The 27958-nt window shown below is 38.5% G+C and overlaps 1 protein-coding gene and 1 long non-coding RNA gene across 9 annotated transcripts in view; one reads left to right on the forward strand and one right to left on the reverse strand.

Annotated features, from left to right (window-relative positions):
* Positions 1–27958, reverse strand: part of Rgs7 (regulator of G protein signaling 7) — a 440139-nt gene that overhangs the window by 341295 nt on the left and 70886 nt on the right. The gene's annotated exons all lie outside the window — the stretch shown is intronic.
* LOC134473955 (uncharacterized) lies at positions 79–27183 on the forward strand. Of its 2 annotated transcripts, none has more exons than XR_010044461.1 (6): positions 79–156; positions 1135–1341; positions 1912–2110; positions 6511–6891; positions 7420–7560; positions 26997–27183. It is a non-coding gene; the product is annotated as an uncharacterized LOC134473955 (long non-coding RNA). The 2 variants fall into 2 exon arrangements; XR_010044460.1 differs by lacking the exon at positions 79–156 and adding an exon at positions 528–663.

A 27958-nucleotide genomic window follows, 5' to 3' on the forward strand; every position in this document is an offset into this window, starting at 1 on the left:
CAATACAAGAATGGTAGCAGAGGCCAGTGAGAGGACCACTCCAGGAATTATGACATCATACAATGAGAGGAGGGGAGGGGCACAGATTTGAGATGGACTTTGTGCAGAGACAGGAAGACAACAGCTCATGACTTGGAAAGAGGAAGCAAAGGGGTGGTGAGAAGGGATCAATCAGTTCTTACCACCTGAACAACCAGTAGTTCTTCAGGGAACTGGATAGGGTTTGGGGAGGTTGGAGAAAGATGGGAGACAGAGGAAATCAAGAGTTCTGTTTCAGCCATATCATGTTTTAGATGCCCACTACATAGCTAGGAATGAATGAAGACAGTCACTTCTTTGTAATGAGATACCAAGAACCTCAAAACCCTGTCATTTTAGAGCATTGAGCAGAGACATTTTCTACTACAAGAAGTAAACACTTGATTTTTCTGTGGAGGCAGACCATCTCAATATTCAGAGAACATGTTTTTAGAAGGCCCATGAGCTATGCAAATGTATAGGAAATATTTTTTTCTTATGGGTACAGAGGTGTTAGGAGCTAAAAATAATAGCACATGATGATATAAAAGAGATCCTTTGAGTGGGGCAGCATGGAAAGCCTGCAAATTCTTCCCTTTTGAGCAAGACTGCCTGTCCAAGTATGGCTTCTACTGTCATATACAGGTGCATAGTAGTATTTTCTTAGAAAATGTGTGTATCTGTGGTGATGAGGTGGAGGTGAGGATTGGGTGAAAATCAGAAATTCCTGCAGAGAAAATCAGGAATACTCCTCCCCAAAATGGCAAGACTTTGGCTGGGGGCACTTGTCTGTAATTACTTGGAAGGCTCAGGCAGGAAGATCGCTTGATCCCAGGAGTTTTAGACCAGCCTGAGCAAAAAAGTGAGAACACCCCATCTCAAAGAAAAAGACTGAAATTCCAGTACTCTGGGAGGGTGAGGCAGGAGGATCACAAGTTCAACCCCACCCTGGGCAACTTAATGAAGCCCTGCATCAAAGTAATGAATGAATTAATGAAGATGTAGCTCAGTGCAGGAAGGATATATAGGCTACAAAGGCTGCCTGAAAGTGAGATATGACTGTAAAAAAAGGATTGAGATTTACCTATTTTTCTCCTGTTTGTCCTGTTTTTCTAGAAAACAACTCAAAATGGAGAGAGATACTTCATGGCTTAATTACTGTGATCCACACGTTTATGTAACTGAAATCTCAGATCCTGCACCTGTGGGCAAAAGGTAAAATTTCTTCCAAAGCAGACGTCCACACTGCCCATGTTCCCCTGAAGAAATCCTTCCTGGTATGAATACAAGACTACAGAAGGCATGTCTTAAAGAAGGAGAATGGTGAGAAGAACAGATACTCGTGTTCGCAGAGATAGGAAGGAGACTTGACTCTGAATTTTGGATGCATAACTTTTACACATGAACAATCACTTGAAGGCGGTTAAGCTTTCAAATGTTTAAAGAATGAGTATATACAATAGTAATCCTGTCACTATTACATTAAGAAACATGCAAAAACAATGACATATTGTTTCAGAAAGCTGTAAGAGTATAAGGAAAAGCTAGAATTAATAAAAAGTTCGGGACAAGTAACTTTTCAATGGAGAGAGAAAGTGATAAACTTGGGATAGCGTGAAATTTGTATTTCTTAATCTTCATTCCAAGTATACAGATGTTTATTGAAATTTTATTCCATATAGCATGTATATGGTACACTCATACTATCATTTTCTATTTAATATTTAACAAAAAGCTTTTGTTAAAAAATGAAGAGTAAACAATTTTATTGCATGGGAGAAACAAGGGTAAAATTAAATCTTACACTAGTGGAAAAGGGCAAAAATACTTATATCTCCTTTTCTTTTACACAACTGTATAATTGATATCATATTTATACTATTCTGCTTTCAGCCTAGGAACTACAAAGCAATGTCCTAAATAATATCAGGAGTCACCAATATAAGCCTGTTAATATTTTTTTAAACACGCACCTCCTGCAAAGAAAGCATTTAAAAATGAGAAGACATGTTGTTTGGAGAAAAACACCTTGGAAAATTATGTAGCAATGCCCTCCTCCTCTACCCCAGCATCCTGCACCAGCCATCCAAAGGTAAGCACCATGCCTTAGTGCAAGGTCTCTCAACAAATGGCTGTTTAAAGAGTGTTTGCACACCTGTCAGATGGTGCTCGTCATGTGTCAAGTAACAAATACAAAATCTGATATTAGAGAAATAAACTGTACAAGCCAAGAAAAACCAGTAACATCAGAAGGTAGGCACATGATGAGCCCTGTGACTATCTGAAAGATCCTCTGAAGAACAAGTTGTCCTGAAATATTTGTTATTTTGTCAGGACATATATTAATTGTGCACAGGAAGGGGGTTCAGCATGGTATTCTTATATTTCCATGCACACGCTGATCATTTCCATCTACCCTTCCTCAACTTGGCCTCCTTCCCTCCCTCACACAGCACTCTTTCCAGGCCCCACTAATCACTATTTTACTTTCAAGTCAATTCCTATCTTTCATATGTTTCCACATATGAGAGAGGACATGAAATACTTGTCTTACAGTGTCTGGCTATTTCACTTAACATGATGTCTTCCAATTCCATCTACTTAGTTGCAAAAATGAAAGATTACATTCATTCTTATGGCTGGATAATACTACATTGTACACATACATATATGACATATTTTCTTACCTATTCATCTGTTGATGGCACCTAGGCAGATTTTGTGTCTTAGCTATTGGGAAGTGCTTCATGCATTTGTTAGATGCGTGTCTGTCTCATCTGCTCACCTAAAAACAAAAGGTCTGTGTCTTGCTCATCTTTGAATTGGACAGAACCACTGTCATTTACTTGGTATATCCACATGCGGGAAACAAATAGTCTGGTGTCACTCTAGCTAGAGTTGGTCTCCCTAAGAGACAAGTGAGAAATAAGGACCCAGGTGGCTGGCTACAGTGGTTCTGGTCTGGCCTGAACATCCATGGTACGTGTTTTTGTTATCATTTGACGAAGACTTGTTCCCACTTCCTGATTCTTGGTGAAGTCTTTGGCAGCTGTAGATCTCTATGACATTAACATCCTTTCAGGCATTTAGAAGATAGGATGGACAGTTGAAATGCCACTTGACAAAAGGAGACAGTTTATGTCTGAAGTGGAAATAAAAGTGAACCCCTATTTGTGCCAGAGGCAAAGATAAGACCCCCCACTTATAAACAGTCAATAGAATAACTATTTGATGACATTATTGCACCAGGGCGGCACATGTACACAGGGCCCAAAACACACATCTCTCTCTTCCTACAGCTGGGATCCACAGGTTGCTCTTGAGAATAATGTAGGTCATGTGGATGCTAAAAATTTCCCCAGTCTCTATTTTAGGATCCTCTTTCTTCTCCCATACAAAACTAATGATTTAAAGCTAGAAGTAGGGATTCTTCTTCACTGTTTCAGAGACAGAGGAAGAAAAACAATCCAGCAAATGGCCTAAAAAACTCATGATTCTGGAACCAAAGAGGACAACATCACATGTAGTTAGGAAACTGAGAAGAGCGCTAAGCAGAGGTCACCGACTGTAGAGTTAGTGGATATTGTTAAGAAAAAAGGGGCTGGGGATTTAGCTGAGCGGCATAAGTGCCTGCCTTGCAAGCAGACAGTTGTGAGTTCAATCCCCGGTACTGATAAAAAGGAAAAAGACAAAAAAAAAAAAAAAAAAAAAGAAAAGAAAAAAGAAAAAAGAAATGAATATTATTAATGGATACTGTTAAGCCATAGGTAAGAAGGACATGGAGGCAGTCCAAAAGATGACAAATTCATATCTGTATACAGTGAGACAGTGAGTATTCAGAGAGCATCCAAGAAGTTTGGGTTGGTATAACAAAATATCATTGCTTGAGTGTTTTACATAACAAACATTTATTTCTACAGTTCTGGAGACTGGAAATTCCAGGGGCCCAGAATGTTCCTCGTCCTGGGTATTGTTTGGCATTTTACCATCTGGAAAGTGCTAGAAATCAACACTTCTTCTTTTTTTTTTTTTTTTGTCTTTTTCCATTATATTGGTACCAGGGATTGAACTATGACTGCCTGCTTGCAAGGCAGGCGCTTATGCCGCTGAGCTAAATCCCCAGCCCCAAAACCAACTCTTCTGATATTTCCTAATAAATATTCAATGTATTTCTGAGGCTGACACTAAAACTGACTCCGTGCTGAATCAAGCAGGGTATTTGCTGGTTCTGAATCAGCTGTATCCAATTTCATGAGATACAAATAAATGTATTTTGAACTTTTCCTGGGAATGAGAAACCTACAACATAGCATCATGGAATTTCAGAAATGTGAGATCATCCCATCCAACCACCTCCTTTCAGAGATGAAGAAATATGGTCCTCACGCAGGACAGAAGGTAACTGTGGAAGTCATCTTCCGAACCCTAGGATGTCTAATTTTAGGAACTAGTTTGCTAAAGTACTCACTATTCTTCTAAACAAGTGAACAACGCTTTCTCCTGATCCAGATTACATAATTATTAGTCAGCAGCTACTGTTTTTCAGTTCATCTGGGTGATAAATGTGAAAGAGTAGTGCCAGTTCTGAATCAGCTGTGTCCAATTTTATGAAATATGAATAAATGTATTTTGTGTTTCTCCTGGGAATAAAGCTTCACTCCTGAAATCATATTTTTTTCAAAAAGAGATTGCCATTAATCGCCCCCCATAAAACCTAAAGACCTCCACCCAAGGTATTGGCAGGTGTAATTAGTAATGCCCAGAACTGCAGCCAGCATTGTCTAACCCTGATCAAACAGAATTGCAGGAACAGACTGTCCATGACACAAAGAGAGAGCCAAGCCAAAAACATTCTCAGGACAGTCAGAAAAATGAGCAGGTCCTGGACTAGGAGGAAAAACAAAACTGGCAATAATTACCACATTTCAACTGGATAAAAGAGGAGAAAAGGAACTGCCAACAGTATTCAGACAGCTCGCAGTGCAAACTTAAATAGGCAGGACTGAGTATGTGACAGATTTGCAAAGTGATTCCTTCTTTAGTAGATGCAAAACAAAGGACTCTGGTTTCAGGTCTGACCAGAAAGAAAGATTTTCCTGTCTTTATGCACCTTACTAAAGTTCCCAAGTAGGTGACCACGAAGCAAACGTGCATTTGAAAACACAACTTGGGTAAGTACATCAGCAAGAGAAACCAGAAATTTCATCTCAGACTTCAAAATATGTTTATGAAAATAATACTTACACTCTAAAATCTTGAGACAACACAGGATGAAATGCACTAAAAAATTCCAGTAGTATGTCCAGGGATACAGCTCAGTGGCCCAAGCACCTATCTGGAAAGCGCAGGGTCCTGAGTTCGATTCTCGGTACAAAAAACTTTAAAAAAGAAATTCCACTAAAAAGAGCAAAGGTTAAGAAAAATAACATACTGGACACGTGCCAGGTAGCTTCAGGATCTTTGAAGATGCCAGTTCACCTGTTTGAAACCTCTATTTTGGAATCCTTTAACTCTCCCTAAAAATAAATTTGATTGCAGCAAGTTGAACTATCAATGTCTTATTTATCAGATAATTTGGGAAATTAAGGTGTCAATAATTTAAATTTTATGGTATTTTAAAGTTATGCATCTCTAAAATGGCTCTGGATGCTCATAAAAATTTGTATCTTTTCTCCAATGACACAGAAACTATTAGCTAGCATTTGCTCTGTTTATCCAATACCTGGTATGCTTTCAGAGACTCCTCCTGCATAGAAAAGTACCAAGAAATCGTGATCCACTAAAACTCATAGCAAGGGAATCCTCCCTCATTACTTATTTGCAATTAGCACTATTCTGAGGCTGAGAAATCCAAAATCAAGGTACTTCAGGTCTGATATCTGGTAAGGGCCCATTCTCAGCTTTCAAATGGTGGCTTTTTTACTGTGCCCTCACATGGCAGAAAGTAGAATGTAAATTAAGCTTTTCTTTTCTTCTATCTTTTTCTCTTTTCCTTCCTTTCTTCTTTCCTTTTCTCTATTTATTCATATTTTTTGAGATAGGATTCTGCACTATAGTCCAGGATGGCCTTGAATGCCCCAGATTCACAATTCTGTTACTTCATTTTCTCAAATGCTAGGATTATAGGCATGTACCACCACACGGGCTTCTTGTGTCTTTCCTTGTAAGGGCACCAATCTCAATCACGAAGGCCCCGCACTCCTGACCTATTTACCTCCCAAGATCCTAATTACTAATCAGATCACATTTCGACACATGAATTTTAGGGTTACGGCATATTAATTGTCGGGGACACAAACATTCAATCTACAGCAAGGAGATTCTCAAACTTCTCCCATGAGCCAATGTATCAATTACTTTTAAATTGCACTAGAACAATGTATATGTGCATTACTCTTCTAACCCCACTGTTTTAATCTATTTGGGTCTCCATACAACATATCTTACACTGATAATTTATAAACAATTGAAATGTATTTCTCTGACTTCCAGTGGCCAAAAAGCCCAAGATCAAGGTAGCGGCAGATGCAGTGTTGGTGAAGCCTCGCTCTCAGCTGCATGGATACCATCCCTCTCTGCCATCCCCTTTGGAGACACAAAAGAAAACCTGCTCAAGCCTTTTTATACGCACACCACTGTCATCCGTGAGGATCCTGCCTCATCACCTCCAAAAGGCTCCTCCCATAAATATTACTGTGCTTCACATTAAGTTTCAACGTGAACTTCAGAAGGACACAAGTCTTGCTACCTCTTGCTGAACATGTTGGAACACCACCTGGAAAAGCCAAAGTAACACACTGAGATGGTACCAAAATGAACCAGTCTGTGAAAAAGAAATCTGAAACTTTTGAGGCTATGCCTTAAACATCCCAGGTAATATCGGGAACACACAGTGCCCATCATCAAAATATTTGTAATCTAAGTTAAGGACAAACAGTATATTTCCTAGGGAATTAAATTCTGTTCAAGAATAAAAACTCTGTCCAAAATGTGAATAAAGCATCCATTTTAAATCTGATAGAACAAAAGTAAGGAGCTTCTCTCCATACCTCCTTTCTTCCCACCCCTCATTTTAATATCTCTTTTGCAAGCACACACAAGGAAAAGAAAAACGTATCTGTTCTGCTGTCCTCACAGACAAGGAATTAGCTACAACTAGAATTAGCTTTTACCCTACTGCATGAGACACAAAGTGGAAAAGAACAGATTACTGTGACTGAAAATTAATAATTGATGATACAATGCAGATAGAACAATGTAAATGGTATGTTTAAAGATATTGTAGATTCCAAACACCTACAAATTTGTATCTGCTGAGGACCTTGCATATAATTAAAGTCTACTGACTATGCAGTGACACACTGGGTTAAGAAACTTTCTTTTTCTTTTTCATTCATGTAGTTTTATGGAAACCAGGAAGGCTTCCCTTTCCTTACAGACATGGAACTAACTGAAGCTCTTCAGTAATGACGGTGAACCCCAATTCCCCTGGAAAAATGAAGAAAAAGCCCTAGATACTATGTAAATACAACAAATTGACAGGTAATATGGGTGGAAGGGAAATGAGAAAATGCTTATACACTAAAAAGGTCTTCCATGTTTCCGACACGAGAAATAACAGTGGAATTTCAATGGAAGAATTTCATTTCCTTGAATCTCATAATTTATAATGTTTAAGGCTACCCCTGACCTTTTACGAGGCAATTAATTTACTTATATATTTAGTGGAGCAACATGCAATTTTCAGTACTTACACATGCATCCCACATCTCTGAAGGAATGAAATTAAGTAGGTAATGAAATCATAAAGTATAACCCTTTCCCGGGTAGCCGCAGCTTGTTGTTAATCCAAGGTTCCATTAACAAAGACCAAGGTCACCGAAGTCAGACCACCTCAAGTCCTAACAAAGCACAGACACTCTTTGGAGGTTTTAATTGAACTCATTTAGGATAGGAACCCATGAATATTGCTTAAGTTTTTAACAAGCAAAAATTCAAAGGAAAAAAAACTCGTCTGATCTTCGATGGGAGGCAAAATACAAGGAAGATTTCCGACACCAAAGATATTTGACATTTTTATATTTCTCTCTTTTTTGCCACACATATGTGTAGACCCTGCACAAAGCACTTAACCCCTCTGAACCGTGAAAACCCCATCCCTACTTGTGAAAATTAAAGACAACTGTGAATGTCAAGTACAAACCACACTAGTGCCCATTTTCTCCATCCTAATTTGTTTCTATTCCTTAAAAATCAGGAACATCCTCTGTTACATTTCACAAATTTCTGGGGAGGTGCTCACAGATATCTAAGAAGTTGATTAAGGCGGGATTTCTCCTCAGGACTATGATTTAGCAAAAGATTTGCAACACAGAACTTAAACCTCAAAGTTCATATAATCTCAGCACTCAGGAGGATGAGGCAAGCGGATAAGAAAGCCAAGGCCAGCCTGAGCTATATAGCAAGTTCAAGGTCAGCATGAACTACACAGAGAGACCCTGTCTCGAAACAAATCTAAAGCAACCCTCAGAGAATTGAGGATTCGCCTCTTAACGTCTTGGATTAGGCAATGCAGTGGAGCAGATGTTTGGGAAGAGGACCTCCTGCTCCGGGGTACTCTCACGTCACCCCACAGAAGCAGCAGCGCAATGTGTCTTGTGACAAGAAGGAACCAGAATCCCTGGGCTCTCATTTCAGCCCTTCCTTGAGTTTCAAGTGGCTCCTGTCAAAAATAAGGGCAATGACTTAGTCACCAAAATCTTTTCCAGCTCTAACATTCTATTCTACCCCCCCTTATAACTGGCCCAGAACTACAATGTTAGCAAAAAAATATATCCACTTCATGATCTTAAAAATTTGTAGAAATGCACAATGATTAGCAAAACCAAAAAGAAAAAAAAACTTTAAATGATATGTTCCCTGATCCTTTATGGTTTGTTTACAGATGGAAAAATGAAAATGTGTTTGAAATTAAAATAAATAAGTATTTCATATACACTCTGCAGCTGTGCCAGGAAATTAGTAGGGTTGGTTTTTTTCTAAAGGACAGGTGGGAAAAAAAAGATTTTTCAATGGAAAGGAAATTATCATCACGATGAACACACATTTTATGCACCCTGTTAAGTCTAAAGCACAGAACCTCTCACAAAAAGGTTGGGAACTTTCTGCTCTGTTCCATTCCCCCTTGACTACTGCAGTGGCTTCATAATTCAGTGTGACTCACAAGAGGGGAGGAAGAAAGCATCTCTGAGTAGATGCCAGGCACTGTAGAGTCTCTCGTGAGACACATGTATCTATGGTTAATATTACTGTCAGAGTTGTAGTTCTTCAGATATTTAGGGTTCCTTTTCAGCTCATGAGGACCCAGGCGTTCTATGATTTTTGGATGGAAACTGCAAACCATCTCACTGTCAATCATATAGATGTATATTTGATCTTAATAGCATCATATCCAGAGCAGAAATATCTTTCAACCAAAGAGCTGCCAGAAGCTCATGGACACTATCAATAATCTCAATAAGTCTCATGAGAGAGGCCACTACACCTGTCCTTAATGCCCTGCAGAAACAGAGATCTGTTCGTAAGCTTTGAGGCAAATCCAAAGCTTATTAAACTCTCAATCATTAGTTCTCAACTGTGACCACATTTCATATTGCCACTATTGTTAGTAGCAACATAACAGTAAGTCACCAAAGTTTAAAATGTGTGTGTCAGGTATTTCCCAATGAGACCTCCCTAAGCCTCTTTCCGGTTTCTAAACAGAATTACTGTACTTCAAGAAAGCCACAGCTACAGAGCCTCTGCTTTTGATGTTTCTATTTGCATTTTACTAAGAAAACCAATATATTACAATATTTATCTCATTTATTTAAAACATCATCCATAGCTCATAATGGACACACTTCTTGCAATGTCTCCAATTTGCTTCAAGAGGTAAGCAACCTTTTGCTGAGAAATGGGTGGTGCCCAACTAGGAATCTATGTGGTTTTCACTAGAATTGCTCCAAAGAATACAGAGGTACAGCTCGCTAGGTAAAACCAGTGGAGCAGGTCATTGGAACTTGTTTGTCTTATTTTGAAAGAAAACAAAGTAATATCATTGCTGTCCACCTGCCAGTGTCTGTCAGGTGTGCAAGGGCAGGAGACACTGTACTTGTCTGACCTAGGTGGACTCTAAAATCCTTAGCATAACAGAGAAACTGGTAACAGACAGTCCTATCTGGAAATCACTCCTTAATATATTTGCTATTCAGTAGACATTTGGAGGGTGCCTAGTATCTTCCAAGGTAATGAGGAGACAGCACCAAAACACCAGCTCCACAGAGCATCTATTTCCCAAACTGCTCTGTATCCTGACATTGCAAACTGGGGGCCAGACTCAGGAAAACAGGCCAGCCTGGATGCTCTTCTACTCATGGAAAGTACAAGGGAAACAAGTCAGAAGTACTGGAACTTCATGTCATTATCCCAATAAACAATGCTTCTGTGATTTTATATAAGAAATAGGACAATCCTAAAGTTAGTTTTTCACGTCACCACAGGCACCATCTTGAATTTGAAGAAGTTTTAATGATTTATCTAATGTATAGCATTATTCACTTAGCTATTAATCTTTTAACATATCTTTATTTCTTAGTTTTCATTAAGTATGGACACGTTTTCTCACAAGAATGTATCTTTTTTAAGATATGATATCAATCTATTTATTGATAGACAACCTCTTTTTTTTTTTTTTTTTTTTTTTGGTATAGTTAGGAATCTAACTGAGGGCCTTGTGCACTCTACTGCTGAGCTACATCCTGAGCCCTGAAAAAACTTTTAAAACATCTCAGTTATGCTTTTCAGAATGCTATTTCTGCTCATACTCAGCTACATGATCATGATCAGGGTATCACCCAGCCTCAATCGCTTCACCTGAGAAATGAAATGTCTCAAGTGGACAATACTGAGGCCTCCAGCATTGTCCATTTGAGACACTTCATTTCTCAGGTGAAGTGATACCAGCTATACTATCTTATAATAATAAGATACATAACAATGGAGTGAGGATGGACTTTCCCATAATGTCATAAGTGACAGAGGATATGTGCAGGAATAGGCAAGGAAAGGACAAAGCAAACAGACATGCAAACAAGACAGGAAATACAGAAAAACCCCGTGGTACTCAGGTCTAAGGTAAGGTTCAATTATCATATGTGCTTTGACATTTGGTAAAATCAGGAGGACTCTAAATGGCCCAAGAGCAAGTTCTCATTTCTGCAGTTAAAGTCCCCTATATGAACAGCCCTTCTTATCTAGGCATTCATATAGTGTCTTGGTTACTTTTCTCTTATTACTGGGACAGTATTGTCCAGTATTGTCCATACTGGACACTCAAAATGAAGGAAAGCAAGATTTATTTAGCTTGCTGTTTGTGGAGGTTTTAGTCCATAACCACAGGGCTCCAAGGCAGAGTGGCGTGTACCAGGAAACACTTTAAGGCAGCAGCCAGAGCAAAAGGGGAAAAAAGAACATGCCTCTTCTCCCTTATATTGTACGCAGGCCACACACAGCTCCACTCCCCATTCCCCCAGGTCCCCTAAACCACCTAACCCTCCTATCCCCCTGCCCCTACCATACCCTACTGCTACCCCCATCCCCAGCCCCCATGCACCCCCTAGGGCAGATGTAGCACTCACAAAATCTCTGTGCCCTCCTCTTGCATAGGATGAGGATATTTACAAAGTTAAGGATCCTGGCTCCCTGCTCAGTCTCTCAGTTAAACTTCTCAAGTTGACACAATCTATCAGTCATAATCTACAGGCTCCTGCTTCTCCCTGAATAGTGGTTTTCAGTGCCCTTCCAGCCACCTTTATTCAAACAAGTCCATTACACCCAGAGAGCTCTCAAGCTTCTGTTCTTACAAAGACTGCTGCATGCCCACATCTCCTGCTGTTGAGTCTGTTACTCAGTGCACCTTTCATGTGGCTGTGCTGAGGAGCTCTCTACTCCCAGGTGATAAACACATGTGAATAATAAAGTGTTGTTGACAAGTGCCCAGGGTTGAGTGCCCCGTGTTTAGCCACCTCCATAGTCCTGGGATAGATTCCTTCCCTTACCAATGTGGTGAAGAGATGCTAAGCACAGGGAAAAGGACTCCTTCAAGGAACAAAGGTCAAACACAGCTGGGATGGGTGCAGGACTCTGAGATTTCTATAGATCAAGAAAATAAGGAAAAACACGCACCAGTTACAGAGACAAAGACTAAAACACTGGAAAGCAAATATAAATGAGATCATGAGAGTCAATGTCAGGGAAAAACAGGACCCTGATTACTCAGCATGAATCATGAAGTAAAATATGAGCAACCGGGTCACCTTGATCCCAAGTTACCTGAGTGGTAGACTAGAACAATTCATATTCACTTCCCCATTTTCCTCTCTGTCTTTCAATAAACAAGACAGACTTGTCCAGGGACTGGAACAGAACTGCAGAGGCAGTCTGAGGAGAGCTCAAGAGGAATTGTAAGCTATGAAAAATTCAGCTCGTTTCCTTGCGATCTGAGAGTCTCAGAGCTACTTGCCATTCTTCTGCCTTATCTCATTTTAATCATGTTACTGTTCTGAGGATTAACGCTAAACTTTGAAGACTGTGATTCACATATTTTTATAACTATTGTGCAGCCTCTGTGCATAACTCTGGTAAAATCCAGGTCTCCTATGATTTTCAAAATAATTGGAAGTGCCTCATTAGATCCATTAGTTAAACCCCTAGGACTGGGGAACTGATTATTGTCAAGATCATCAACTTTTTCTATTTTTTAATTTTTGAAAGTATTCTTACCAGGATTCTTTTGGCTCCATAAATGGTTACATCTCAGCATTCCCTTTCCTTTAATTTAAAAATTCAATCCAGTTTTTAGTCACTGTTGAACTCATTTTTGAGCTTTCTCATTGGGAATTAGACTTATTCTGCTTGCATTGCCTTTCCTCATTATTTAGCAGTCCCTTATTATCACAAGGCCTGGGCTATATAAACCCCTACGACACCAAATTCTACAGATGCACCAGTCCAATATATATATAAAATGGCACAGCATTTGCACAGTCTACAGACATCCTCTCACATGCTTTAAATCACCTCTAAATTATTCATGGTTCCTAATACATATCAAAAAATGCTAAGAAATGAAAACAGCTAATATAAATACTAAGAAAGTTGTACTGTTTAGGGAAAGATAATAGGAAAAAAAAGTCCATGCATGTTCAGTACAGATGCAATGTTTCCTTTGAACATTTTCAGTCTGCAGTTAGTTAAATTCATGACCACAAACTTCAGAGGGTCAGCAGCATTTACTGATGGTCACCGTGAGGTCTTCTGTCTTCTTCCCCAAGTTATGGGACTAAGATCCACTCTAGGAATACTTATTCTCAGCATACCTAACCATTGCTAAGCATTAGATAGAGACTTCAGGATTCTAGCAAAGAATAGTTTCATTTTAAGGAGTGTAAGGATTCTTTTTGGATACCAAATGTTTAGTCACAGTTGTTCATCACTATAACAAATAGAGGTATCAGTACCTGATCAGAGGGTCCTATTGCTTTTGGCCCGTGGAGGTACACAAAAGCAAAGTAAGACTTCTCTCCTCATGGCTCGGAGGCAAGGAGAGAAATCAGCCTGGGGTCCACAGTCCCCTCAAGGGTTCACCCGCAAAGAATGAGTATGTCCCACTAGGCCCTGCCTCTCCAAGCACCACACTGCGAAGCAAGTCTTTACCACATGAACCTTTGGGGAGGCACCTACTATTCAAACTATACAAAGTCAAGACGATTTCTCCTTCTTCCTTTATCTAAACGCACCTTAGATCTCAGACTAGAGTGCAAGATCAGAGGGGCCTCAGCCTTGATTCCTGGTTAGACTGGGTTCTTGTATGAGCCCAGCTGCTCTGTACCTGTCGTTGGACACGCTCTGAGGTTGACTATTTCCTCCTGTGTTCCCAGGCCCATCTTCTTCGGTTTCTCCTTTCCCAGATCTTCACAGAAGGATGTATGAAGGTAAAGTTAGGCTCTTGCCTGTCTGAAACATCTTCACCCCATGTCTGCCTTTCACAGAGGGATGATCAGGACCAGAATACAAACTGGATGAGTGTGACCAGGTCACGCCATGATCTTCAAGGCAGGATCGCTCTACTGGCTTCTAGCACAATTGTGTGCTAAGTGCCAGATCCTGTACCTGTCCCCAGTCCTTTGTCTGCCCTATTTTTTCTCTCTGGTGTCCCAAAACGTCACAATTCCTTATTGTTCTCCTTTACTTTTTAGTGCCCACTATTTGGCAGAACTTTCCCTCTGGGGACTCGTTCCTCACTTTGGGGATTATCCTGGCACCACTTTTTCGACCCACTTCTTGGCCCTTATCTCTGTCTGTCCCCATGGAACTTCCAGTAATCACATGCTAGAACCCTGTTTTCTTTCCTCTCCTGATGTCAGCTTGTCTCTTAATTCACCCTCGAATGGATTTATTCAACTTTATCCTCTAATTCTTCTACTTTTAGCAGTCATTTTTATTTTCAGATAACTATCTCAAGTCCTTTGATTTTTCTCTTTAGAATGGAATACACTAAACCTCTTATTATATCTCTGAGAATAATAACTATGAAAATTTGAGCAATCTTTCCACATTTGGAAAATTTTATCTTCATGTTTAAATTTTAGCCTTTCTTTTTAGAAGTTCTTCTAAAATGTCTGATTCTAATACATCTGTAAAATTTCTTCAGGTCATTCTTACTTAAAGAGGTGAAACAGCTGATGGGAACACTGTGCTTACAGGTGGGCTTGCCAGCTGGTGGGCCTGGATGGAGGGTGAAGATAAGAACATTTTATAGAGAAAAGTCACCATCTAGATTTTGCAACAGTCATTCAAGCTCATGTCTGCCACTCAGCATTCTAGGAGCACAGCAGGGAAGGGAGCTTGGATTCCCACTGTTCTGCACACAAAGATCTCCTTTATTCTTGGATTCAGCCCTGTGTGGTTCCCAGCCCTACAGCAGGTTTCTCAGTCCTAAATCAGTGCCGATCCTTTGCTTTGGGAGGCTGTTCTGAGTGTCAAAGATGTTTACCAGATCCCTGGATTCTCTTTACTACATGCCAGGAACACACTCAAGTGTGACAATCAAAAATGAATCCAGGACTCCCTGAGAACGGAGATTTCCAGTTCTATCTCTCCTGTTACAAAGCTCTAGGTTCCTCTAGACACAAGACAAAGATGCCTGCCTGGAGCTAAGGGATATGGGAGGGAAAACAAGGGTCTACACAATCATTTATGTAGATTTTCCTATAATTTTGCCTCATGTGTTAACCTTGATGCTTGTGATATAAGGAACCTCCGATCAAGTGGAATAGGGGTCTGCAGAGTGGATCAGCAACAAGCTGTAGCTGCTACGGCACAGCTTCCTGTGCTAAGTCAATGTCTGCTCCTCCAGCTGCTTTACATATTCCAAATATAATCACCTCTAACTCAATCCCGGTTCCTCTTGCTGTTGACCTTGTCTTACGCCAGTCACTGACATTTGCATGGTGTTTGGGAAAGGAACAGAGACGAACCCCTCGTTTAATGCACATTTAACTATAAACCAGTACCATCACATTTTAAATTTGAATCCTTGTATATATTATTCATTTAGATAACTAATGAACTTCATCCACAGACCATTCTAGAGCCTAATTATGCAGCATGATTGCCCACACTACATTTTTCCCCTAACTTAACATCAACCAACTCGCGTTTCCAGATTAGTTTTAATTGCTTAAGGAAAATAGAAGAGCTGAAAGACCCTTAAGTCTGTTTTTCTAAATTTCTTTTGTAACCAGCCTAAAAAGCTTTGGTTGAATGTGGCAGAAGGACTGTGGAGGTGGCATGAGTTGTAATCCAAAATGTAATCGTTTTTTGGAAACATGGGCAGATGCCTCCTGGTGGACATATAAGGCAACTCCTAAAGGATATCAGCCTCCAGGAAATAGAAATAAACCTGAAAGAGAGCTGGGTTCAACCACGCATTCCATCCCACTAAATCCTCAAGCGAGACCTCCTGCCAAATTGCCATTTTCTTGTTGTTTTGTCATCAATGATGCTGGGAATTGAAACCAGGACTTCATGCATGTGAAGCATACACCATACCACTGAGCTACACCCCTAATCCCAACTGTACAATTTTTATCAAGATAGATTCTTCTATGCAGTAAGAGTGGTAATATAATTATCACACAATTTGCCAAGGCATTTTCCAAGAATAATTTCCAGATGTGTGCCTTCAGCCTGCATGCCCATATGCTCCTGCTAAGATTTAGAAAGCAAGAAAAAGGGAAAAGAAAAAAGATAAGTCAAATGTTGCAACGGAAATAAATTGGAAAAAAAAAGGCAATTCTGATGATGAGCGTGCAATCTGCTGCTCTTCGTTTAATACACATTTATAAATACCATGAATATCATTCTCTCCATCAAATATATCACCCACGTCTCCAATTAGGCATATTGCTTTTTTAAAACTTAATTTATGGATTTTACACTGCTGCCTGAACAATACAGGCACAAATCCTGCAATACTGTACATCATTCTAATCATTTAGGACCGTGGATGGTAAAACTGGTTGGCTTATGAAGCTGAATTAAATATAGCTCACTGTCCCAGAGCCTTGTTACTTTGGCAGTAAATGAAACAAGCTGAACAGCACACAGGAGCAGATAAAAATTCTTTAAAATAAACTTGGGGGCCTTGAGTGCTACAAAATTTTTGGTAGTTCACTTCATTTTCTTCAAATCTCTGCACAATCCTCACCCCTCTGGAGGCGTGGTGACAGCTCCTGCCTTCAATGCAGCTTTCCCTCTCCCATGAGACCAATTCCAACTCTGCACTTCAAAGGGCCCAGATAGAAAGGGGTTCTCAGACTCCAACGCAGGCAAACTCAAGCCTTGGTCTGCTTCGCCCCATATTTTAAACTGGATGTAGGGAACAACAGAAATACATCTGTCTACCTTGGGATACAGAAATAATCTTTAAATATTAATTATCTTGATTTTGTTTGGGGCACTAAAACTTCATCCAAAATTACATAAACTTCCTTTTAATAGACAAAATTAATCCATACTCCCACAGCTTATATGAAAACTGAAGCAATTTCCTCTATTTTAACTTGTATAACTCAGAGTATACTTATAACACAATTCAAAAATATGCCTTAATTTAAAGAGAACAAGTGCCAATTGGAGCGGGGATGAGTCTGCTTTTCTCCCTTCAAGGACGGTTACTACCCTATGTCATGAGCAATACAGAGGATCTGACATGCAGAATGACTATAAAATAACAGTCATAGAAATAAACCTCCCTGCCCAGACGTATAACATTCCTTTCAACTTTTGCATTCCTAATTTAAACATCACTGCCACAGCTGAAGCACTCTTCATCTCATTCTGATCTTTGTAGAAAGTGAATCTGTGTATTTTCTATTGGTGGGAACTTCCATGGCTAAAATGACTCCCTCATAATATGAACCAAATCTCCTTAATTATAAACAAATGTTATAGCTTTTAAAAATACTATGATCTCACCCAAGGATGATTGTAGAGGCTGTTGATGTATCTGACTAGAGGGAGTGGTGTCACATAAGGACCAGTTTAAAAACCTGTACTGATTATAAAGCTTAAGTCTTAAATGGAAATCAAACACCAAAATTCACCTGGATGTTCCAGAGTCCAGATAATTCCCAGTGAATGCATAGACCTCTCCTGTGAGTGATCACAGCAACACAGGCCCAACTCTTCTGTGATGGTTAATGTTATATGTCAACTCTATAGGACTCAGGGGCATCCAGATGTCTGATTTCTACATTGTGTCTCTGAGGGATTTTGAAAAGACATTAACATGGGAATTGGTGGGCTGAATAAGGCACATGTCCTACCTGTGTAGGTGAGCTCACTCATCCCACTGACACCTCAGTAGAACAAAAAGGCAGAGGAAGAGAGGACTAGCTCTAATTTTGAAAACAAAACTGGTTTCACTTCCCACAGTTTCAGCTAAACAGGGTGACTACAGTTAAAAAATACTCAGTTGAAACTTCTTTTAAAAAGCCGCTTTCTAAGTTTAACATGGCACTCCATTTGGTACAGTGGGATAAAATCTTACACCATTCCATCCCATCCCACAAGGATGTGAATCACACATTTATTCAGTATATACACACTGTATATGCTACCCACCCACTAGTTGCTTAGTCCATCCCAGTTATCAGATTAACTATCTTGGTATCACAGTGCTTGTATTCAAGTAACATTGTTTTACTTAACTCTGGCGCCATTGTGCAAGAGTAATGGTGCTCACTAACTAGACTTGCCAAAGAGAAGTAAAAAATTGAAAGCACAAAAAATAACTTGAGAAAGGCAGATAGATCACCTTCACATAACTTTTACACAAGCATATTGTTAAAATAGTTCTATTTTAGTTTTAGTTTATTGTTGATATTTTCTTGTTGTGCCAAATTAATAACTAAACTTTATTGGAAAAAAAATTGCATATACAGTTCAATAGCACCTGTGGCTTCTGGCATCCACCATGAGTCACAGAACATATTCCTTGAAGATAAACTACTAGACATACGCATATACAAATAACTACATGTAGGTGCTTGTATATATCATTAAACATGCATGTGTATGTTTGTGTGTGGGGTCTCTACTGGTTCTGTTTCTCTGGAAAGCCTTGATAATAAATGCATGATCTGACCTCTCCAAATGGCCTCCTACAGTTTCCTCTTCCCTGGTTCCCTACTGTCCTCAAACACACCATGATTACCACCAATTTAGAACTTTTGCACATTTTTTTTCAACCTAGAGTACTCTCAATTATGGTTCACTATGAGTTATAATTTTTTCTCAAATGATAGTAACGCTAATGGGCTTTCCTTAAACATACATTCTAAAAAGCAGCTCCTAAACCTATCTGCGGTCAGCTTTTTCTAGCTTTTTAACCCCTGGTGGAATAGTGTTTTAGATTTCCAGCCACGGTTTCTTAAAGTATTTCTTTGTTCTTACCTTTCCTTTTCTCTCCTTCTGTATAAACTCTAATTACCTATGAATAGGCCATTTGTTGTTGTTCCACGTCTCACGTAGCTTGTTTCATTTTTCATTTATTCTCTCTGGATTTAAAAAAATTGGATAATTTCTATTTATAAGTTCAAGTTTATTGATTCTTTCCTCTGCTATCTCCTGTCTACTCTTGAGCTAATGAAATAAATTCTTTATTTCTGATATTGTACTTCTCATTTCTAATGTATTTTTCTCTCTTCTATTTACTTATTTATTTTGCTCACTGATCCTTTAATAGATCTCTATTATAATCTCTCTGGTAATCCCACTACCTGATGCTCCATCCCTTGATCTGTTTTGTTGACTATTCCATCTCTTGATCTTGAGTTATATTTCTTGTCTTTTATAGGCCTAATTATTATTATGGTTTAGACACTGCAAGTAAAATAGTATTAGAGACTAAGATAAGTAGTAATATTAAGCCTCAGAAAAGCATAGTTTCTTCTGTCAGGGCTGAGCTAGGCTGATTTATAGCTGAAATGAATCTGAGCTTAAATTAGCATCAGTTAAATTCAGTTAGCCACTGGCTTTAACAGTCTGAAGACATTTTTAGGACTTTTCAGCAAGACCAAGTAGCTGAATATTGCAAAGTCTTTAGAAACACTGTTCCACTTCACATTCCAGCCACCATGTGCCAGCTCTTTTCCCTCTGAACAGTTCTCTTTTCTTGTTGTTGTTGTTGTTCAGTCCCACTTCTGGCTTTGATCTCCTCAAGAAACAATGCAGTACCGCCAACTCCTAGCTGTTAGCATCCACGACCATGCATTCTGAGAAGAAGGCCACTATTACTTTGATGCAGTTACTCTCAGCTTTTGTCCCACTACCAGCCTTCATGCAGGTTTTGAAACGTTCTTGGTTAAGGCCTAAGGTGCCTCAGGAGAACTTTTCTCAATTCTCCTGCCCTACCTCTTTCTTTCGGTGGCCTCATCTTGTACTTAAGAAAGTTACCCCTCCTGTCTCAGGGGTAAATTAGGTCAGCAAACCTTTTCTGATGCCATCAACTGACACCATACTTCTGCGCATTTGGTGATGAGCCCTGGAAAAGAAATGCAGACAGATGCAGATTTTCCATGTGTGCATCTCCTTAAGGTTTTAATCCTAAATCTCAATTCATGTGTAACCACTAAAAGTTAGACTGGTTTATCTTTACCCCTTTGTCTCTGGTAGATTGTTCTTCTACTACTAATATACCTAGAAGGAACATATCTCCGGGTCTCTTCTCCTATGGAAATAGTGCATCAATTTCTAGGATATAGTTCATTGTCTCTGCATATTCAACTTTGATAAGTTTAACAGACTAAATGTAACAGAGTATCTGGTTTGATGTTAACAGTTCAGTATATCTCTTGCAACTTTCTACATCAACCTAGAACTGGAAATTCCCCCATGTCTTTTTCCTTTGTACATTTTCAGCATCTGGACTGATACCAGTATTTGGTATCTGCTCAATTAAAAAATTTTTTACTATGTAAGTACACAAAAAGAAGTAGTATGAATTAGACAAATAATGGGTTATAATAACTAAACATTCAGCTGGGCAAAGATTAAACTAAATTTGCTCTGAAGTTTTTGAAAAGGCAAGGCTAATAGAGCTATATAAGTCACTTTTAATAATGCTGCCTGCCTTTGTCATTTTCTTGCCACTGGAACAAAGCACCCAACACTCACAACTGGAAGGAGGAGAGGTTTATTTGGCTCGTGTTTTTAGTTCATGGTTGGCTGTCTCCAAGCCAGAGATGGATGACATGATGGAAAGGCCTGTGCAGAGGATGGCTGCCCATCCCATGGCAACCAGGAAAAAGAGAGAAGGGAAGTGCCAGGGAGGTCTCTTCCAGGTAACAACCCCAGTGATCCACCTCTCCCTGCAACCAGGTTCCACGGATGAGTACAGCATTCCCATGACCCAATCCCCTTCCAAAAGCACTCAGACACACAAGGCTTTCAAGGGATATTTTACATCTAAACCACAACACTAGCATTCTATGGCAAGTTTGTACTTGGAGATATTACTTACTATGATCTAGTAACAATAAATTCTGTATAGATTTTACAGATGAAGAAAAAAATCAAGGTAATCTATGTCGATTACATTATTATGACATTAACTGAGAAGGAAAAAGTGAACTCTAATTCATTTAAGTAGAAAATATAGAAATTAAGTTAGAATATATTTTACTGGCAGGGTCGAACTGGTTTATTAACCATGACTCTTCCAGGTTTAAAATGATCACAATTATATTACTACTACAACCTCATTACTACCCACGGAAATGCCCTGTGGTTATATTCACCATTCCCACCCAATCACTTGACTGACTATGGAAAATTATAAGTCTCAGCTTCCCCTGGTTCATATTAGACTGAGAAATTACACTGAATGATCTACATCGTTCCTCTTCCAAAGTTAGTACCACAACCAGATAGTATCACAACCAGAGCATGGACAAGACATTTCCTTATACAGCATGGATTATTTAAACTAACTTTGAGTAAGCACAATTCTGTATTATCTGGACAACTTGGTTTTACTGACTAAAATAAGAAGCAAGGGTCAGAACAGTCAGCATATCAGAGTATATGGATGGCATCAAATACACCAGCAGGCTAGGGTTGTCTCTGCAGAATTTTTCAGACCTCCCTCACCATAAGCACTGAATACAGATGGCCTCCATTCAGCTCTTCTGGGGAACAGAGCAGCTCTTTGGCTACCACCACATTAAGGACCACGAGGCACCAATAATGCTTTCACATGGAGTTGACAAAACACTGCTCAATCAGTACCTACTCACTCAGATATGTACTAAAACAGCTATTTTTTTTTTTCAATTTTAGGAAAGAATAGTTTCAGGAAAGGTCTGTCCAATGAGTCATTTACATCTGTAAAAATCATGTTAGCTATCTGGTGATCTTGGGAGTGTGATGGCTTCCTATTTGCACCCTACAGTAATTTTAAATGTTGAAAAGATTCTTAAAAATCTTCTATGGTAGGAACCATCGGGTGGCCCTCAAAAGTATCTTTCTCTTTTTCCTAGCAATTCAGATCAGCTGGCAGACCTTTACTAATGGTCCCCAGATTCTCATCTGGGGACAAGTTAAGATCAGGCGGTATATTTATCCATACAAGCTTATCAGGAAATTCCTTTTTCCCATAATTTCATGGAGCCCTACTCTGACAACAATTGGGAGAAATCAAGCATGCAGCCAGGGTATAAGCACAACCATCCTAGAGAGTACCACAGCTATAACTTTTTCCCCAACTGCAACCATCCTGGTACATTATACAGAAGAATTACGGCAGCCAATAAAATCAAACCAGTATGGAAAAATGTATTTGTTTAGCAGAGTTTTAGCAGGTAAGGCAAAACCTACCCATCGTTCAGATAAACTCAGTCATCTGAAGATTTTGATTAATCTAACTCTGTGCCTTATATAGGCTTATGTGAATTAAATCACAGTTGAAAGATGGATGCCATCTTTTGAATTATAGTGGCTGAACGTGTGTGGTCGTATCTGAGAAACTGAGGACATCCAATTATATTTATCATTTGCCTCCTCTTAAAGCTTCTTTCTGTTCTTACCTCTTGAATTGACAGTGGGAACATGGAGGTTGCAGTGGAAATTGTCCTAAGGAATTTGAAAATAATTGAAGTATGAGTCAGACTTGGAGATCAGTTCCGAATGAATCAGAATGCAAAAGACCCTTGGGAACCTCATTTGTCCTTCATTCTAATAAATAGCAATGATCAAAATTGTTTCACTTGAACAAAATGAACATGGGGCAACTCTTGCCCTCAGCATATTTAGCTCATGATAAAGTCTGAGCGGTGAACAGGATTCTGACTATTCACAGAGATAAATGCTTCTGGCAAAAGAAGAAAAAGGAGAAGGAGGAGAAAGGAAAAGGAAAGAGGAAGAAGAGTAAGGAAAAGAGGAAGAAGAGGAAGAAGAGCAGGAAGAAGCAGAGGAAGAGACAAAGTTCTCAGAGCAAAGTAAGAAAAGGCTTGGAAATGATAAGTTTATTTCCAATTCTCAATTCCCTGTTTCATTTTGCTAAGTGGGTTTAAGGAGCAATGCTGGCAATCTGCTAAGATTTGCATACTTAAACACAGTATGAATCATCTTAAGTGCCTTCTTTTGTTGTTTCATTTTAGCTCAGTGAATGTCTGGACAATCAGTGTTTACCGAGCATCTTCTCTCAGATAAAAGTATTTTGAAGAAGAAAAACAAAAGACTATAATGGTCCTTCTCTCCTAAGGGACTCACAATTGGCTACCTGGCCTATAAAGATTTGCTCTAAAATGGAAGGCAGTAAATAAAACTGAGGAGTAAATCCAATGAGAAAGTTTCAGGATCATATAAAGATGAATAAATGACTTTCATTTCTTTTCAGTTCTTTAATAGTACATGCAACAATTTTACAAAAGACTGATAAAAGTTAAAGATTAGTTTTTTGAGCAATGCCTAGCCTAAGTCAATTTCTATTATCAGTTTTTGTATTTGAAAATAAAACACAATTTCATAATAACATAAGAGAATAAAAATACTTGATATACTGTGTATCATCATCTTCAAAATATATACTCAGTATAAAACACAGACTTAGATTCCTACAAAAAAAACTAACATAATAGGAAGAAACGCTTAACTCTATTATCACATGCTCGCTTCAGCAGCTCATATACTAATAATTTTGAAATATATCCTGGGATATACTACAAAATAGCATCTTATTGTTCTTCACTTAAAATATCTTAAGTCCGTCTTATCATTAGTGTCAGAGACGCCTGCTTTCCTTTGTAGTCACATACTTGTTCATTATGTGCCACTTACAGATAGTTCCACTATCTTCTATTTCTGTTCTTAATTATTCTGAGGAAAAGTCAAAGTTAGGCTCATTGTTTACCATCTTCTACATAAAATACCTTATTTTTTTCAGTTTTTAAATGTAGTAAATCTACTAGTATATTTGTTTACTTTAATCACTATGTGTTAATACTTTTTGGCACTCTAATTGGGTTCAGGCTTCTTTGGGTTATGAAAATCTTTCTGGAATTGTATCTTTAGCTTTCCCCCCATTTCATTATTTGATTCTCTTTTTCAGAAATACTAAATATTTGCCTGTTATTACATTTTGCCTCCCATATTTATTATTTATAAAAATCAGTAGTTTGACCTTCTGCTCATGATGTTTTATTTTACCAGCTTTTCTCAGAGCTGTCACATCATTTTTTTTTTGCCATATTCGCAGTACTTTTTAGTTGCCCTTCTGTTGTTTCTAAGCAGAATTCATATGTGATCATTTCATTGTGGCCAGTTATTTTCCGAGATCTTCTTCCATTGCTTCACCACATCATCTTCTTACATACATGAAGTTTTGATGAAGATAGTTGATTTGTATAAAAAAAATTTAACATAGGCTAATATTTTAAATCCAAACACCATCTGTTTTTGGAAGATTTTTTTTAGGTGCAATGTGTCCATCTGCCATTTATATTTGTTTTTTCTAATCCTTTCTCTATTACTTCTCTCTAGAGCCACTTCTTGGCTCTTTCCTCTCTCACCCTTCAGTTTATTACCTGCCTTCACGGAGCAGATGTTTGTGAGGGTCTCTACGGCACAGAGCTGATTAAAGAATTTTCTAGAACTTCCAGAGATTCGTAGTGCAGATCCTCCCCACCACACAGCTCACAACTACAGCACGGCTGTGTCATTTCTCACTTACACATACCCACTACTTATCCTTCCCCCAAGAGCCCACACACTCGCCACCATTCCTAACTATGATGGTTTTACTACTCAGATTGTGACACCTGCTTGGAAAATCTATGTTCTGTGGATTTTGCCCAGGAACCCCCATTTCACGCATACTGGCTGTATCACTCCACACTTCTCCACTTCTTCACCACACCTGTTCACCTTTGTTCATGTTCTGTGTTTGGGGTGGTAGACGACTCACAGTTCCACTGAGAATGGATCTGTTTCATGGTCCTAATCTCCTTATTTTCCACAGTAAAAAATGGATGGAGCACCCTCTTTATTCCATCATAAAAGGACCACGTAACATTAACCACTCACCACTAACATACTTGTCCCGTGCCTTCCCCCAAGACACAGTTGATGCCTGCTCCAGTTGATCCTTCCCCAGCCAAGACCACGGATGATCTGGCAGACAGTGAGATACCATAACTTCCTCACAATGCAGCTGAGACCAGAAACACAGTGAATAACATGCAAGAGAACTGCGAAGAACACTTCTGTTAACAGCCAAGACAGCTCACAGAGCTCCACTTAGAGCTCCCAAGGAGGACAGAGCTCAGGATGGGGAAGAAAGAGTGGTGGCTCCCACTGAGTTCCTTAGTGTTTCTACACGTGTCCTTTGAAGGAAGGTTAAAAACAAATGCATTCTGTACAAGTGATCTCAATGCTGAAACTGTAGGGAAAATATGGGTTTTATCAACAATAATGTTAATGGAATATCCTTAACAGTAATGTTAGCTGTAGGGCTTTCATAGAGCTCTTTATCAAGCTGAAAAAGGTTCCATTTATTCCTCACTTCATGAGAATTTATTCTTTCAAAAATAGGTTTTATCCATTCTGCAAAAATTGATATGATCATGAGAGTTTTTCCTCTTAGTTTTCTAACAGGAGTTTATAATGGTTGATTTTCAATTGTTTAAATAGCTTGTGTTCCTGAAATAAATTCCACCTGGGCAGTGTAGAGTTATTTTTATATTGCTGCATACCATTTGTGACTATTTTGTTATAAATTTTTCCATTTATATTCATTAGAAGTATTGGTTCTTGGTCTGAGAGAATCTTTTTTGTACAGTCTGTCTTTGGATACAGTATTACTATCTTCTTAAAAATTAAGAAGTGTTGTTTCTTTCTGTTTTCTGAATAAATTGTTGAATTGGTATCAATTTTTAATCACATGGTCTAATGTCCAGGGAAACCATCTGAGTCTATATATATCTTTGTTGAAGTTTGAAATCATTAATTTTCTCAATAGTTACAGGGTTATCCAACTTATCTACTTCATATTGAATTAGATGTAGTAACATATTTTCTAACAGTCTGTTTTGGCTAAGGCATGAAACAAATGGAGTTGAGGATAGATTTTTCTCCCTATCTTATCTGCAGGATTTTTAGTAATAACTTACAGGTTATCTATATATCACATATATATATATATATACTTGTTTTTCTTGTCAATCTTGCTACATATTTGCCAGTTTTATAGCTCTTTTCCAAGTGATTTTCCACTTCATTGATTTTTTTGCTTTTAACTTTCAGTGTCATTATTTTCTTATGTTTATTATTTTCTTCCTGATAGCTTTAAATTATTTTCTTTTCTTTTTCAAAATTATTAGAGCTTAGATTATTGATTTAATACTTTTCCTATTTTCTAATATTTGCATTTAATACCACAAATTTCTCTTAGCACTTTTCTAAATCCCACAAATTCTGATATACTGAGTCCTCATTTTCATTTGGTTTGATACATTTTTAAAATATCTCCTGTTTGTGTTCTTCTTTGACTTCTGAACTTGGAAATATGTTATTAAATCACCACATATTTGGAGATTTTCCTGTAATCACTCTATGATCAATTCCTAATTCTTTTTCACTGAGTCAAGGAATACATTTTGTAGGGGTTTCATTCTTTACAATTTATTGCAAAGTATTTTATATCCCATCGTGTGGTCTATCTTGATATAATTTCTACAAGCATTTGAAGAAAACAGGTAGACAATCCTTGATTTATGATAATTCAACTCATAATTTTTTTTTTACTTTACATGGTGAGAAAAATAATACACATTCAGAAGAAAATGCACTCTGAATTGTGAATTCTCTTTCCCCAGGCTACAGCTATGCAACACAACACCCTCTCAGGATGCCTGGCAGCCACCACCACAGGCTGCAGCTCCCAAGAAGCCAGCCACATAAAGGAAAACACGTCAACAATATACTGCAGCCAGTGCTTCGTGCCAAAGGGATTTGATAAGGTGCATGAGATATCAGCACTGTGTATTATAACACACTCTGTGTTGAAAGATTCTGCTCAACTCTTGACTAACACAAATGTTCTGAGCATGTCTAAAATAAACTTAGACTAACCTGTGATGTTTGGTGGATTAACTGTATTAAATATATTTCTAACTTCCCATATTTTAATCTTAGGATGAGTTTTTCAGGATGGAACCCTACTGCAAGGTGAGGGATATCTCTATATCACTGTTGTTTTGTGCAGTGTTATTTAAATATTGATTCGATACATATGTCAGTTGATGAAGATGCTCAATTCTTCTATGTCCTTACAGATTTTCTGTCTAGTTGTTCTGTCTATTTTTGAGAAAGGCTGTTACAGTACACTGTTACATGTGTGACTATGTATGTTACTCTATCATTCTACCAGTTTAGCTTATTTATTTTGTGGTTGTCCTTTGATGCATAAGCATTTGAAATTACTGCCACTTTGGTCGGTAGACAGTTTGACCATTATATAATATCCTCTTTGTGGCTAGTAAATTCTTTGTCCTGAGGTCTAGTCTGCATGATATTGATGTATCTACTTCTTTGTTTACAATGTAGTTTTCTTTTAATTTTCAGGTGTTTAATTATGGTGTGTTTGGCATGTGTTCCTTTGGATTTATTCTGTGTGGGGGTCATTCAGTTTCTCGAATTCATAGGTTTATAGCTTTCACATTTGGGAAATTTCCAGCCATTATTTCTTTGAGCCCTTTTCCACCCATTCTCCTCCTGTTCTCCCCACAGGATTGTGATGGCACAAATAACAAATCTTTATGATAGTTCCCCAGGTCCC

The sequence above is a fragment of the Cavia porcellus genome, unplaced genomic scaffold (genome assembly GCF_034190915.1).
Source record: "Cavia porcellus strain 051 isolate PalLab524CR breed Dunkin Hartley unplaced genomic scaffold, mCavPor4.1 scaffold_29, whole genome shotgun sequence".
Lineage (NCBI taxonomy): Eukaryota > Metazoa > Chordata > Mammalia > Rodentia > Caviidae > Cavia > Cavia porcellus.